This window comes from Urocitellus parryii, chromosome 13, assembly GCF_045843805.1.
Source record: "Urocitellus parryii isolate mUroPar1 chromosome 13, mUroPar1.hap1, whole genome shotgun sequence".
Lineage (NCBI taxonomy): Eukaryota > Metazoa > Chordata > Mammalia > Rodentia > Sciuridae > Urocitellus > Urocitellus parryii.
The window spans coordinates 47,922,093-47,939,117 of NC_135543.1; positions in this window are offsets into that span (position 1 = coordinate 47,922,093).

The following is a 17,025-nucleotide window of genomic DNA, read 5'->3' on the forward strand; positions in this document are numbered from 1 at the left end:
ACACACACATTAAAAAAAAGCAAACACTTTTTTTCCCCTTGGGTACTGAGTATTGAACCCAGGAGCTCCTAACCACTGAGCCACATCCCTGCCCCTTTTTAATGTTTAGTAGAGATAGGTTCTCACTGAGTTGATTAAAGTCTTCTTTATTTTTTTACAAAAGCCATTCATTCCCACAAAAGGCAGGGTGATCATTTTTTAAAGTCCTATGTATTACATTCAAGCAACCTATTCCTCCCCATAGCCAATATGCTATCTTATCAAGTCTTCCCCCTTAAATGCATCTTGGATCTGTCCCATTTCTACCTCTACTGTATGGCTTCAACTGAAGCTCTTATTCTCTCTTGCTCAAAACATTACAATAATTTCCTTGGAACAGGTCTCTATATCAGTTTCATTTCCATACTGTAATCAGAGTTATTACCTAATGCTTCTCAAAACTGTCAGTAGCTTTCTTTTCTACAAGAGAAATGCAACCTCTTTGATAACATGGCCCCAAATCCTCTTTTCTGGCTTCATCCCCCATTTCTGTCAATAATCTTGTGCAAAGACAGCAAACTTACAATTATATTCCCAAATATCTCATGTACTTCCATGTTCTGATTCATCTTTCAGAAAACCTTCTCGGATTCCCCCATTTCTCCCACACTCTGCCAAAGTTAACTTTTCCTTCTTCTTTTCTTTCCTTCCTACCTTCTCTCCTTCCTTCTTTCCTTTTCTTTTTGTGGTACTGAGATTTGAACTCAGGGGCATTCCATCATTGAGCCACATTCCCAACCCTTTGAAAAATTATTATTATTATTATTATTATCATTATTATTATTGTTATTATTTTGAGACAGCTTCTCACTACGTTACTGGCTGCCCTCAAATTTGCACTGCTCCTGCCTCAACCTCACGAGTGGCTGGGATTAGAGCATGCACCACCTCCCCTGGCCCCTGACGCTCTTCCCTCAATTCTTCCTTTAACTTCTCCACTGTGTTTCTGTTGTGTGGCAGATAATGGCTGCATCCTAACCTTTTCTCCATCTTCCTCCGCACAGACTTGGAACCTGACACGTAATAAGTGCTGAAGCTGTTAAATTTCCAAGAATTTGTGAGCTGCTCAATCTCACATTGCTTTCTTGAAATCTTCCATGGTGGGAATATTTACACCAAGGAACTTGACAAACAATAGGGACTGACAATATTGACAAACAGTAAATAAAAATAAATAGTCTCTACAATAGGGACTGCTTGTTTGTTGGAGAGCTCCTTCTGAAATATTTACCAGCATATCACTGAATGATACGAGTAACACATAAATAGGACCAAAATCCAATGTCCTCTTTCATGTTTCCCACGCCCGATCCCAGTTTTCTTCCCAGAACCAAGTTTAGTTTGTATCTTCCAGACCCCCTTTCACATGTGTTCTGTATAATATTTGCTGAATTCATTTTTGTTCTTATCTTTTGATGCCGGGATTGACCCCTGGGCCTCCTGCCTGCTAAATCATACACTCTGCCACTGAGCTGCACCCCACCTCTATTTGCTGAATTTAAAGCCTGCTAGTTCCTTGCCTGAGATCTGGAAAGTCTTCTCAGAAACTGTTCCTGCTGTCACCATTGTGACTTTCCTCTGGCCTCCTTCAGCACCAACTATATAGCATTTCTAATTTGGGAATATGTAGTGTTTGTAAGATTTTAAGTTGTTTAGAAAAGGAAATCATCACTTATTTATTTTAATTTTTTATTAGTATATTATGAATATTCATAATAGGAGGACTCATTGGAAATTGTTTGTATTTATTTTTGTTTTATTCTAATATTGAATTTATTTATTTATTTGGGGGGGGGTACCAGAGATTGAACACAGGGACACTCAACCACTGAGCCACATCCTTTTTGTATTTTATTTAGAGACTGGGTCTCACTGAACTGCTTAGCGCCTCACTTTTGCTGAGGCTGGCTTTGAACTCATGATCCTCCTGCCTTAGCCTCCCCAGCGGCTGGGATAGGTATGTGCCACAGCACCCAGCTATGTATTTATTTGGGTACTAGGCATTTAACCCAGGGCTGCTTTAACACTAAGTCACATTCCCAGTTCTTCTTTGTTTTGATATGGACCCTCACTGAGTTGCTGAGGCTGGCCTTGAACCTGTGATCCTCCTGCCTCAGCCTCCAGTTGCTAGGATTATAGGCATGCACCATTACTACCGGTGGAAATTCTTCATATTTAAATTCCCATACTTCCCACAGAACAGTCCTTTAAAAAATGCCAACAATTGAATTCTTCAAATCAAAACAAACTAGTAATCATGCATGATCATCTGAATATATTACTAATCATGAATGCATGCAAATAATGACCATTAAATTTGTGGGGGTTTTGTTGTTGTTGTTGTTTTGTTTTGTTTTATATTAGGGAACCTTCTGCTTTCTCCAGGTACTGCAATGCCAGAGGCAGGAGGGACCCAAAGTTTTGATCTGTTAGCATGTCTCAAGGTAAGGAGAGATTCCACTTCTCACCATTCTACTCTGGAGCCCTGGAGCTACAGGTGGGCGCCATGGTGCAGACCTGTAATCCCAGCGACTTGGGAGGCTGAGGCAGGAGGATCATGAGTTCAAAGGCAGCCTCAGCAATGTGGAGGCACTAAGCAACTCAATGAGACCCTATCTCTAAATAAAATACAAAATAGGGCCCGGGATGTGGCTTTGTGGTTGAGTGCCAGTTCAATCCCCAGTACCAAAAAAAAAAAAAAAAAAAGAGAGAGAGAGAGAGAGAGAGAGAGAGAAACTTCTCCTTCCGAGAAAGGATTTAATGCCAAATGAGCATTTAAATGCTAAGCAGCATTCCCCTGTGGGTGTGGAACATCCATCTGAACAATAAACCTTCTCTACTAGGCTGTGCCCAACAGATGCCCCTTGAGGGCCAAAGTGAGACCCCAGCTTGGTCTGCACGTGTCAAAGATAGGAAAAGGGTCATATCTAATAAAGCCCCTATGGGTGAGCTTCTTTATGATCCCAGAAGCAGAAAGAGTGGGGGTTCTACCCATAACCCCTGCCCCACTCTCAGCCACAGCCTCTCCCCCAATGAAACTACCTTGCCTTCTTATCTGAAGGACACGGAGAAAAAGGCCATAGCATATTTAAACAAATTAAGTAAGCCTAACCAGCCCTTTCCACCATAAGATTATAAAATTCAGATATCGGAGGAGAGGCTGCAGAGGTCACAGCTTTTAGTCCTTCTGAGCTGTTTTCTTAAGTGTGGCATGAAAAAGTCAGAGCAAATATGGTCACACGCGGAAGGACTCAGTCCCCTGGGCTATACGACAAGGGCGAGGCCGTCAGATCCCCCTGAGACAAGAAGCTGCTACCTGTGCCCTGAACCACTTCAGAGCCATTTGGGGAAAATATCACCTTGGAAGGAGAAATGAGTCCTTTTAACCATCTTTCTAACTTTTTCTTCCTGGGTTTCTTTTCAAACAGTTGCATTCCCTTTCATTCACACCCTGGTTATAACCATCCAGGGTGATTGGATTCCAAGGCTCCGTTCTGACAGATTCCAGGAAAAGGGGAGCAAGGCTTAGTTAGAAAACAGGGGCCTCCAGAGCTCACGGAGGCCCCATGGATGTGGGCACTACAGGTGCTACCGGACTGACAGCCTGCAGAGCAACTCTGACTCAACAACCTTGGAGTCACCTTGAGTAACTCAGCAACTCTTGAGCTTCAGGCAAGATCTCTGATAGCCACTAGTCCTAGGAAACATTTTATTTTTCTTTCCTAAGGAAGCATAGGTGAATCCCTTATATATTTCAGAAAAGACTTTGGCTTTTTTTTTTTTTTTTTTTTTTTGGTACTAGGGATGGAACTCAGGGGCACTCAGCCACTGAGCCACATCCCCAGCCCTATTTTATATTTTATTTAGAGACAGGGTCTCACTGACTCGCTTAGGGTCTCACTTTTGCTGAGGCTGGCTTTGAACTTTCGATCCTCCTGCCTCCGCCTCCTGGGCTGCTGGGATTACAGGTGTGCATCACCGCACCCGGCTAAACTTTTGTTTTTAAAAAATATTTAGAGCAGTCGGCTTCACCATCCCGTGGAGCAGATAGCACTGTATGGATCTTGCCTTGTCACATACTCTGCTTCCCAACATAGAGTCATGATGGTCCTGCTGAAAGCTAGTCCCCTGCAGAGCATGGGCAGTGATTTCTGATGGCTTCACTATGGAATTGAAATTCCCCAAACCTACCAGGCCTGGTCAAATCCTCTGGCCTTCCCCCATGCTACTCCCTTTGCCCCAGATCTGCTCCCTGGAATACTTCTGTCACTAGAGGTATTCTCTGATGTACAATCACAAAATGACTCTTCATCTGCTCCCTCAGTTCTTTATGCCTGCCAATAACACAACACTATCAGCTATCTTGATAGTTTCTTGGTTTATGGTCTTCTTTTCCCCATAAGCCGTGGAGCTTCGGAACTGACACCTTGTTTTGTGTATGCAAAGGTTGTCAAATGCCTAGCACCCAGTGGGTGCTTAATAAGTGTCAACTGAAAGAGCTGATGGGTTTAGGTGGAGAATATCCTGTTGTTTAATGTATCATTCTTTCTGCTTTTACCAAGTTTGGAGAAAAAAAAAGATTAATGGAAAGAAGATCCAGCTGGGCGCAGTGGTGCACACCTGTAATCCCAGTGGCTTGGGGAGGCTGAGGCAGTAATTTAGCAAGACCATCTCACAATGCAAAGGGCCAGGCTGTAGCTCAGTGGTAGAGTGCCCCTGGGGTCAATCCCTAGTACTGAAAAAAAGAGGAGGAGAAGGAAAAAGAGAAAGAAAGGAAGGAAATAAGGAAGGAAGGAAGGAAGGAAGGAAGGAAGGAAGGAAGGAAGGAAGGAAAGAAAGAGAGGGGCTGGGCTGTAGCTCAATGGCAGAGCTTTCACCTAGCTTGTGTGAGACACTGGGTTGGATCCTCAGCACCAAATAAAAACAAACAAACAAATAAATAAAGTTTTTAAAGAAAGAAGAGGGTGGGGGGAGGGAGGAAGGGGGAGGAGGGGAGAGAGGAGGGAGGAGGGGAGGTAGGGAAAGAGGAGGGAGAGAAAGAGGAAGGGAAGGTAGGAGGAAGGGAGGGATGAAGGGAGGAAGAGAGGGAGGAAGGGAGGAGGGGAGGGAGGGAGGAGGGAAGGAAGGGAGCAAGGGAGGGAGGGAGGAAGAGAGAGAGGAGGGGAGGTAGGGAGCAAGGGAGGGAGGGAGGAAGAGAGAGAGGAGGGGAGGGAGGGAGGAAGGGAGGGAGGAAGGAAGGGAGGGAGGGAGGGAGGAAGGAAGGGAGGGAGGGAGGGAGGGAGGAGGGAAGGAAGGGAGCAAGGGAGGGAGGGAGGAAGAGGGAGAGGAGGGGAGGTAGGGAGCAAGGGAGGGAGGGAGGAAGAGAGAGAGGAAGAGAGGGAGGGAGGAAGGAAGGGAGGGAGGAGGGGAGGGAGGGAGCAAGGGAGGGAGGGGAGGTAGGGAGCAAGGGAGGGAGGGAGGAAGAGAGAGAGGAGGGGAGGGAGGGAGCAAGGAAGGGAGGGAGAAAGAGAGAGAGGAAGAGAGGGAGGGAGGAAGGAAGGGAGGGAGGAGGGGAGGGAGGAAGGGAGGAAGGGAGGGAGGGAGGAGGGGAGGTAGGGAGCAAGGGAGGGAGGGAGGGATGGAGCAAGGAAGGGAGGGAGGAAGAGAGAGGAGGGGAGGGAGGGAGCAAGGAAGGGAGGGAGGAAGAGAGAGAGGAGGGGAGGGAGGGAGGGAGGGGAGAAGGGAGGGAGGGAGGGGGTGGGAGAGAAGAAGGGAGGAAGGAAGAAAAGAAAGATGATCCCTAGATTACTCAGTCGCTGTACCTAGGATGTGGAATCTGATGAGTTTAGCCCTTTCCAAGGAGCACCCGGTGCTGGATCTGAAAGCCCTCTGACAGCTTATGGCTATGCACTGAGGGAGGGGCCATAATTACTGAAAGACAATATACCAGCTTCTCTCAGGGGAGAGGTTCTTTGGATGCACCCTTGCCTGCCAAGTTGACCACCCAAGGAACCTTGAACCAGAGCCCTCACTGGAGAGCAGAAACCTGAAATCAGAATTCTGTACCTGGCTAGCAGGTGTGTAAACCCTGCCCCAGGGAAGTGGCCCCGGGTGATGATAGCATCGTTACCAGGCAGGTGGGTCTGTAGGCATCATTTTCTAAGGTTTAAATCCCCTGCCACCAGGCAACGCCTACTAATCCCAATGAGTCAACAGTTTTGTCCCCACCTAAGGTCTTAATCTAGCCATCCCACTACCACCACCACCGTCACACAACTGAACCCTCACTTTGTTACCTATCTAACTGTCATCTTTTGGCACTGGGGATTGAACCCCTGAGGCGCTTCACCACCAAGCCACATCCCCAGTCCTTTTTATTTTTAACTTTAAGACAAGGTCTCACTATAGGGCCTCACTAAACTGTGGGGGCTGGCTTTACAATCCTCCTGCCTCTAGGCATGCACCACTGCACCCAGATGAACCCTTGCTTTGGAGGCTATGTGCACCTGAATTGCTTGGCATTTGAGACATGAAGGGATTCACAGTGTATCTTTGCTTACCCCTTAGAAATACTCAGTCCCAAGATTCAACCTAGTCTTCTCTTTTACTTAATGTCAAAGGGTGACCTTGTCCCACAGATCTGTCCCTTACCACACCTCCAGGCACATTTCTAATGGAATTTTCCTCCCCTAAATAGTGGCCTTGCTTTGTTGGATGTCAAGAGCCACCAAGGAAACCTGCACGAATCAGACACTTAGCTTGAGAGTTCTTACCTAATAAAATGAACAGCTGTCTTCTACTAAGCTCCAATAGCCTAGCATCCTAATATAATAGCAATAATAGTATTTGGTATGTATTGAGCATTATGTGTGTTTAATGCTATCTAAGTTTCATCTTTGAATCCAAATATATATATCATTCCTGTATTATTGCTATTATACACCGAAAAGTGAAACCAAAGAGCCAATCTGTAGTAAAACTAGAGGCTGAAGCCAAGTACTATGCCTTTCCTATACCATGCCAAAGTATCTTTCCCTCAATAATTTAATTTGTGATGGAATGAATAATTTGAGTTCTAAACTGTGTTGAAACTGTGCAAAACTTTTCCTCACGAAAAGGGTGGTATTTAGCATTTCTTTCTTTGTTTTGGTGTTGAGGATTGAACCTAGGGGAACTATACCACTGAGCTAAATTCTAGTAATTTTTTTTTTTAATTTTATTCTGAGACAGGGTCTCTCTAAATCACCCACTCTGGCCTTAAACTTGCAATCCTCCTGACTCAGCCTCCCAAGTAGACGGGGTTAGAGGTGTGTGCCCTAACAAGGGTAGCACTTCTGTTCCCTTTTCTTCTTTTGAAATGTTAATAGTATCTTAAAGAAGTTAGGCCAGTGCTTCTGACCCCAGGACTTTTAAATTCTTTGAACCTGAGTATTCCCAACATTTTTGCCTCAAGGTTCTGGGCATAAGAATGTCAGGAAGTTGTCAACAATGGATTTGAAAACAAGATACTCAGATTGTCCTCTCAGCATGACTTTGTTTACCTCCGTTAAACCTCTTTCTTTCTTTCTTTCTTTCTTTTTTTTTTTTTTTTTGTACTGGGGACTGAAACCAGGGACACTTTAACACATTGAGCTACATCCCCAGTCCTTTTTTTATTTTTAATTCTGAGACAAGGTCTCACGATGTTGCTGAGGGCCTCATGACATTGTTGAGACTGGCTTTGAACTTGAGATCCTCCTGCGTCAGCCTCCTGAGTCATGAGGATAACAGGTGTGTACTACCACACCCGGCAGATCTAACTACTTCTCTATCACAAATAATAAGAACTGCCTCGGAATGAAACACATCTAATATCTAATATGTTTGTCTTGGACATCAGAATGATACTAAAAAGCAAATAAACTCATTGTTCACCTGTGGAAAATAAGGGTTGAATATTCCTTAACCAAAATGTTTGGGATCTCAAATATTTCAGATATTGGATCCCCCCCCCCAGATTATGGAAGAAATGCATAACATCATGTCTGCATTTAAAATTTTTCAGATTTCAGAGCACTTTGGATTTCAAATTTTTGAATTAGGGATGCTACTTAACCTATACCAAGGAACCAAACCATTGTTTTAAGAACTGGTAGATCATTTAATCTGCATTTCCTACATAAACACTGTCTCAAGGTAACTATAGAGTTAAAGAAGATTCTCTTGATTGAGGTAATTCATTAGAACAAATGGAGAAGAAATGATAAAATTCACCATCATTTGGCAAGCCCTAATGAATTCATTATTATCAATGATCATCAGTGGTTACAAATATCAATGATGATAAACATCACAAAAAGACAGCCAGGTAGACATTGTGTACCTTATGACACAAGTGTACATGACTACCAGTGAAGTAAATTTTTTTAAAAAATTTTGTGCTGAGGATTGAACTCAGGGCCTTTTACATGCAAGGGGATATACATAAACTATATCCCCAGCAATAATATATTTTTAAAAAGAAGTCTGAATTTTGCTGGGCACAGTGATGTATGCCTGTAATCTGAGTGATTTAGGAGGCTGAAGCAGGAGGATCGTGAGTTCAAAGCCAGCCTCAGCAATTTAGCAAGACCCTAAGCATCTTAGTGAGACCCTGTCTCGAAATCAAATATTTTAAAAAGAGATAGGAATGTGGCTCAGTGGTTAAGCACCTCTAGGTTCAATCCCTGGTACCAAAAAAAAAAAAAAAACACTTTTTTTTTTCTTCCCTTCTGGTACTCCATTGGAATTAAACCAACTGAACTATGTCCCAACTGAACTATGAATTCATTAACCCTTTTAATTAATGAATTAATTAATTAATACAGGGCTGCCCTTGAACTTTGGATCTTCCTACCATAACCCTCCAAGTAGTTAGTATTACAGACAGGCATGCACCACCAAGAATATTGGCATTTTTAAAGCAAGTCAACATTACTTGTGTAAAAAAAAAAATCTTATTTTAGTAATAAATCTATTTTGTTGACACATATAATGAGACATTTTCAGCAAATGCAGTATTTTTGGAATGTGTTGATTTTCACAATAAGATATCATCTTTCACAAATCAAATGATCAAAGATTAAAGAAACAGGAAGTCAAGATGGGCATGGAGGTGACACCTGTAATTTGAGTGACTTGGGAGGCTGAGGCAGGAGGATGGCAAGTTTGAGGTTAGACTCAGCAACTTAGTGAGACCTTAAGCAATTTAATGAGCTCCTACCTCAAAATAAAAAAAAAAAAAATTAAAGGGCAGGGGATGTGGCTCAGTGGTTAAGCACCCCTGGGATTGATCCCAAAAGAAAGAAAGAAAAGAAAAAGGAAAAAAAGAAAAGAACGGGAAATCTGGAGGTATGGCTCAGTGGTAGAATGCTTTCCTAGCATGCACAAGACCCTGGGTGAGATCCCAAGCATCACAGAATAAAAAAAGAAACAAGAAAAAAATAGTGTTAATGAATTTTTTAGTAAAGTAAGCACAATCACACATTGCCGGCAGGAGCATATATCAGAGCAGCCTTTTAGGAGAGCAATTTGATAATATATATTGGGAATAAAAAAATCTCTATACTCTCTAACTCAATCACTCCACATCTGGAGATAATTTGAACTACAGAAAAATGTATGCACCAAGATATTCATTACAGCATTTTAAATAATACTTCTAAATTTAAAATTATTCAGTCTTTCAGGAAAAGGGTTTATGAAGTTTGATCCTGCATTTGACATCAGAAATTATATTTATGATGATTTTTGGTAACAGGAAATGTGCTTTTTATGTTAAGTGAAATAAGGTGGATGCCATATTTTTATGTAGTTTTACAACTACAGGTATATATTTTTATTTACAATATCTAATTTTAATTTTTTCACATTTAAAATCAGATATTATATAAAAGAACATGGTGATTTAGAAATGTTGCTTTTGCCCCACTCCTTTTGTTGGGAAAGAAAAAAAAAAACTCTTCACAACCATCATGAGAACAGTATCTTTTTCTTTGTTGAATGACATTTTTTTGGAGTGAACTTTTCTTGACATTTATGTATACAGAAGAATATAAAATCATTAGTTTATTGCTCAATAAACCCTCGAACACAGCCTTGTATACACCACCCAGAACAAGAAATCAAACATTAGTAGCACTCCTAGAATCCTTCATGTCCCCTCCTAGTTACTATCACACAAAAGGAACAATTATCTTAACTGCCATCATCAAAAATAAGTTTTGCCTAATTTTTTTTCTTCTTTTTTTTTTTGAGGGGGGTGGGTCCTGAGGATTGAACTCAGGGGCACTTGATCACTGAGCCACATCCCCAGCCCTGTTTTGTCTTTTATTTAGAGACAGGGTGTCACAGAATTGTTTAGTGCCTCGATTTTGCTGAGGCTAGCTTTGAACTTGCGATCCTCCTGCCTCAGCCTCCCGAGCTGCTGGGATGACAGGTGTGCAACATCGTGCCAGGCAGTTTTGCCTAATTTTGAAGTATATAAACAAAACTGTACTTTTTTTTTTATGTCTTTCATCTTTGGCCTCATGTTGTATTTGTGAGATCCAGCCACGGGGCTCCACTTAGCAGCAATTCTTTCTTATTGCTAATAATAGTCCCTTGTATCATTTCAGCCTATTTTCTATCCTACTATTGATGGGCACTGAATCATTTACCAAGGGTACCACAACAGACATTCTTTTTGTTGCTTTTGTTCTGCTTTTTTGGTACTGGAGATGGAACTGGGCGCTTAACCACAGAGCCACATCCCCAGCCCTTTTCTACATTTTCTTTTGAGGCAGGGTCTCCCTAAATTCTGAGCATCTGAGGATGGCTTTGCATTTGCAAAACTCCTGCCTTAGCCTTCCAAGTTGCAGGATTACGGGTGTGCACCACCACACTTGGCCCTCTGTATACCCTGTTTCAAGTCTTTTGTTTTAATGATAAGAATGGAAACCATGGTGTGCACTATGGCTCAGTAGTAGATCATTCACCTCGCATGTGCTAGGCCCTCAGTTCGATCCTCAGCACCACATATAAATAAACTAATTAATTAATTAATTAAGGGTATTGTGAACAACTACAAAAAGATAAATAAATTAAAAAAAAGGAATAGGAACTTCTTCATTTCAAATGAGAAAATCAAATTTCATGCTGAACATGATGGCACATGCTTGTAATCCCAGAGACTCAGGAGGCTGAGGCAGGAGGATCACAAGTTTGAGGTCAGCCTCAGCAACTTAGCAAGATCCTAAGCAACTTAGGGAAACCCTGCCTCAAAAAAAAAAAAAAAAAAAAAAAAAACATAAAAAGGGCTGGGGTTGTGGCTCTGTGGTAAAGCACCCCTGGGTCCAATGAGTGAGGAAAGAGAGAGAGAGAGGTGGGGGAGGAAAGAGGGAGGGACGAAGAAGGAAAGAATCCCTAATATTCCATAAGAAAATTCTTAGGAAAGAGGCAGGAATGTGGTTTAGTGGTAGAGCTCTCCTAACACATGTGAGGTACTGGATTCCATCCTCAGTAGAAAGAAAAGAAGCAGAGACATGAAAAATTGTGGTATATATGTGTAATAAGAATTGCAATGCATTCTGCTGTCATTTATTTTTTTAAAATCAATAATAATAATAATAATAATAATAAAAAGATAGACCTCAGAAGATGAGACTGAACTGGAAGAGACTCTGGAAGGAACAGTACTCCTCTACAGGCTTGTGATGCTCCTGGATTCCTCCCGTGGGTCAGAAGTCCGGTGAGCCCAGTTAGCTGAGCATGGAGGACTCAGTCCTTTCCCCAGTGTTGGAACTCACCATTGAGAGTGGGACTGAGTTTAAAAGAATCTGCATGCAATGCCTACTTTTCAGTTTTCCTTCCTGAAAGGAATCAGAAAGTCTGATTCTGGAGCAGGAAACCTGTGGAGTTGGAAACTCCAGATCGACCAGTGCCACACTGTTCCATGGGGCGTGACTTTTAATAACGCCCCTCAGGCCCCTTGGTGCTGGGACACCAGGCACAGCTTCCTTCCTCTGCCGTTTCTAATGGACATTTTTATTTCTTCTTTGAACTGAAGCTTGTTTTGCGGGGATGCAGTTATTTTCCGACTTTACTCCACAATGCTAGGAACATATCCTTGGAAAACGATTTTTTTTTTTTTAAAACGTTAACCATGTGACATGATAGGGTATTGGGAATTTGCTGCTGACAGCTAAGAAATAGAGTCATTCTGTTTTGTTTTTATTTTCTCCCCTTAAAACCCTCAAAGAGGCTCAAGGATTTCCTTATTTACTGTTTCCCAACCATCTAAATCTATAGTTTCCAACTGTAAAGCAGGGAACTGGAGGCAACTTGGGAGGGTGAGGATCAACCCCAGGGCCTCATGAATGCTAGGCAAGTGCTCTACCACCAAACTACACCCCCAGCCCACATGGAAGCTCTAAGGCCTCCTCCACACATCTACCATCATAGTAGTACATTTCCTTAAAAGTTTCCATGTATAAAAGATTAAAGCAAAGTTCAATTATGTTCCCCACATGTGTTAATATAGCTTTGAAAATATTATTTTGTGTGTGTGTGTGTGTGTGTGTGTTCTTTTTTTACCCTTTTAAAATTTTTATTTTGAGACAGGGTCTGACTAAGTTACCCAGGTTGGCCTCCAACTTATGATCCTCCTGCCTCAGCCTCCCAGGTAGCTGGGATTATAAGTGTATACCCAACTATGCCCAGTTGAAAATATTCATTTTGAACTTGGAAAGTGTTTTAAGAAAGATTCAGGATGCTAGGGCATGTCCAAGAGGCCATGGACTTGCACACCTCCTAGCACGCCTCTGACACTTCCTAACATGGTGAACAGGATGAACACCTTACCTAGGTGTGCATACAGGAGAACCTGCTCTAGCACCTGGATTTTGCCTCTGCTCCCCTATCCCAGCCTGGGAACCGGGGCCACACTCTCCTCTCATGTTCTCAGGCCCAAGAGTGCCTCCCCCACCCTTTTCCTCCCTTCTCCCTCTCAGCCTGACCAAACCCTTCCTTCCTACCTAAATATTCACAAAGCGTAGACTTTGGGAACTGGACAATCCCATGAGCATTAGTGCTTCTACATCCCCTTTTTATTCCCTACTGAAGACCACTCTCACATTTTGTTTTGATCTTTTTCCACACTTTTTATTGGTGCATTACAGTTGTACATAATGATGGCATTTATTGTTGCATATTCAAACATGCACACAATATAACAATATAATTTGGCCAGTATCACTCCCCAGCACTTTCCCTCCCTCCTACCTGTTGATCCTTACCTTCTGCCAACCTCCCTTTGATTTTCCTGAGATCCCCACCCCCCACCTTGCTTTCCCTCGATTCCACATGTGAGAGAAAACATAACAACCCTTGACCTTCTGAGTTGGGCATATTTCGATGAACATAATGGTCTCTCTTTCCATCCATTTGCCTGCAAATGACATAATTTCATTTTTCTTTATGGCTGAATAAAACTCCATTGTGTGTGGAGATCACATTTTCTTTACCCATTCATCCATTGGTGGACACTTAGGCTGGTTCCATGGTTCGGCTATTGTGACTTGTGCTGCTGTGAACACAGGTATGCCCATGTCACTACAATATGATGACTTTAATTCTTTAGGATAAATACCAAGGAGTGGGATAGCTGGGTCATGGGGTGGTTCTACGCCTAGTATTTTGAGGAAGCTTCATAATGATTTTCATAGTGGTTGTATTAACTTACAATCCCACCAACAATGGAAAAGTGTTCCTTTTTCTCCACCATCCTCTCCAGCATATGTGTGTGTGTGTGTGTGTGTGTAATTTTTTTTTTTGTACCAAGGATTCAACCCCAGACATTTTAATTTTTTCTTTCAAAACAGGTTTCACTAAGTTGCTGAGAGCCGCATTACAGCTGACTTTCTGAACTTGCAATCTTCCTGCCTCAGCCTCCCAAGTCACTGGGATTACAGGTGCACCACCACGCCCAGCCTGTTACTTGTACTCCTGAGGACTGCCATTCTGACCGGTATGAGATGAAATCTCAATGTGGTTTTGATTTGCATTTCTCAAATTGATAATGGTATAGAACAGCTTTTCATATATTTAGTGATCATTTGTATTTCTTCTTTTGAGTAATATCTCTTTGATTCGTTTGTTCATTTATTCATTGGGTTATTTGCTTTCTTGGTGTAAGGTTTTGTTGTTTTTTTGTGTGGTGGGGGAGTAGTGGGGACTGAACTCAGGGGCACATCCCCAGCCCTATTTTGTATTTTTATTTAGAAACAGGGTTTCACCGAGTTGTTTAGTGCCTCGATTTGGCTGAAGCAATCCTCCTGCCGCAACGGACCCAGCCACTGGGATTACAGGCATGCACCACTGCACCCGGCGGTGTGAGGTTTTTTGAGTTCTTTATACATTCTAGATATGAATCCTCTGACAGAAGAGTAGCTGCAAAGCATCTATAGGTTCTCTCTTCACATGCCTAATTGTGTTCTTTACTGTGCAGAAGCTTTTAAATTTGATACCATCCCATTTCTTTCCTGAGCTTCAGGAGTCCAATAAAAAAAAAAAAAAAAACACAATGTCCCTGTAACTGAGCCAAGCTTGATGGCTCATGCCTGTAATCCCCGAGATTAGGGATTATAGGCAGGAGAATCACAAGTTCTAGGTCAGCCTCAGAAACTTTTCCAGATCTTGTCTCAAAGAAAAAAAAAAAAAAACTGAGGATGTAGAAAACCTCCATAACTGGTTAGAGATCAAACCTTGTCAATAATCCCACTCAGATATGACCTGTCCTCATTGTGACTTAAATCAAGATTTTCCCAAATGCCCAAAACACTTAGAGCAAGGTGAATGCGGGCAGCCATGACACCAAGCAGTTTGTTTCTCAGTTTTCCTTTGCGACGTGACCACCAAGACCTCTGTCAAACTACCTTGATTTAGGTGGCCAACAAGAAATATGTTTGGGTATGAAAGAAACAAAGCTAAGCCCATCCAAAAGAGGACTCCCCCACGCACTCTCTCTGGGTTCCACATTCCCAGGCAGCGGAAGTGTCACTCAAACTAGGCTGCTCAGAAAACCCTCTATGTGATGGGGGGGATATAGCTCAGTGGTAGAAAGCTCACCTAGGATGTGCCAGGCTCTGGGTTCAATCCCTAGCACAAAAGCAAAAAAAATCCAGAATTGTAAGGATTTCAATTCCTTCCCCTTTCCTCTTCTTTCTTCCTCCTCTTCCTCTTCTTTTCTTGAATCCAGGCTCCCCAGCATGCCAGACAAACACTCTACCACTGAGCTATACTCCCAGACCATCCCCCACCCACCCCTCTCCCCCTTCTTTTATAGGCTGATCATAAAAGAAACAACCTGTCACATCAACAACAAAATAGCAATTGCTTGAATCTCTAGTTTTCTCCCTCCCCTTCTTTTTTTTTTCCTTATGTCATACTCTATAAGAACACAAACCATCAAGAATGTTAAACACTAAAATCAACCAAAAAGAACATTAAAAAAACAGCTATCGAGCTGGGTGCAATGAAGTATGCCTGTAATCCCAGAGGCTCTGGAGGCTGAGGCAGGAGGATTGCCAAGTTCAAAGCCAGCCTCAGCAAACTAGCGAGACTCTAATTTAGGACTCAAGCCCCTAATTGGGATTGAGCCCAGAGGTGCTTAAACACTAAGCCACATCCACAACCTTTTTTATTTTGAGACAGAGGCTCTCTAAATTGCCTAAGCCTTGCTAAATTGCTGAGGCTGGCCTCAAATTTGTAATTCTCCTGCCTCAGCCTTCTGAGCCTCTGGGATTATAGGCATGTGCCACTGCACTTGGCTCTTCCTTCACTTCCTTACTAGGGAGGTGTCAGATGGAGGAAGGGACAGAAATTAGACGCATTTTTTTCCAACCTCAATAAAATGATAAAGGACAGACAAGACACTGAAGGTTGGTTTCAGAAAGAAAGTGTATTGGAATCATCTTTTCCTGTTTCCAATTCATCAAAGGAACTATAAAACAGCTAAGAACCATTGGTTTATGCCTGCAACACAGGAATAATTCTATTTATTAGTAAGTCTGTTCAAGATATTTGGTAAAAGAGCATTAAGTAAGTCCATATACTTTAATTTATTCAAATACTCTCTAGAAACTCATTCCCAGCCTTATTGACAGTGTGCCAGAGAAGTAGCTGTCCCTGGTAGGATACCGCCACCTACCCCCTGTACCCTTTGAATATGTTCGTGCACATGAACTCTACGGAGTGAATGCTGGGGAAAAAAAGAAGGAAAGATGTCTCAGAAAAACAATCTTTAGCTCAGAGATTGGTGGATAGATGGGCATTAGTCGCTTGTTCCTGACCCCCTGGACCAGGGAGCTGATAGTTATAGGCTGTCCAGAGACAGGATCTTGCTAAGTTGCTCAGAGCCTTGCTAAATTGCTGAGGGTGGCTGGCCTCAACTTTGCAATTCTCCTGCCTCAGCCTTCTGAGCCTCTGGGATTCCAGGCATGTAAATCCCCTCTCTATCTAGAGGCTGAGGGTCTTTCACAGAGAACCTATCAGTCGGAGTCCTTTCTGGGCTGCTTCCTGGGTGGGAAGGGGAATCTCAGGATTCCATTCCCATTTTCTTGGCACTCCAAATGCCACTCAAATCTCTTGAGCTTAATGATAAAAGTCCAGATGATTCCGAGATCTTCTGGCGACTTTGAGGAAGCTGGGTAGACTCATCTCTGGGGAAAGTGAGCTGCCACATCACAGGAAGCAGCATGCCCTCTTGGTGATTCTCTGCTGGAAGCAGTTTCCCCAGCCTCAGCGCACACCCAGGGTGCTCTGCAGAGATGACACAGGGATGATGCAGGACATCCTGGCACAGGGCCACCTCCAGGGTGCCGGTGACAGGCAGGAAACTCTTTGGAACCTGGTCTTCTCACTTGTGGCACAGCTATCTCACCTGCTATCTTTTTATTGTTTAGATATAGTAATGGTTGTCTTGCCTTCACACACATAAATCAAGACGGCCCA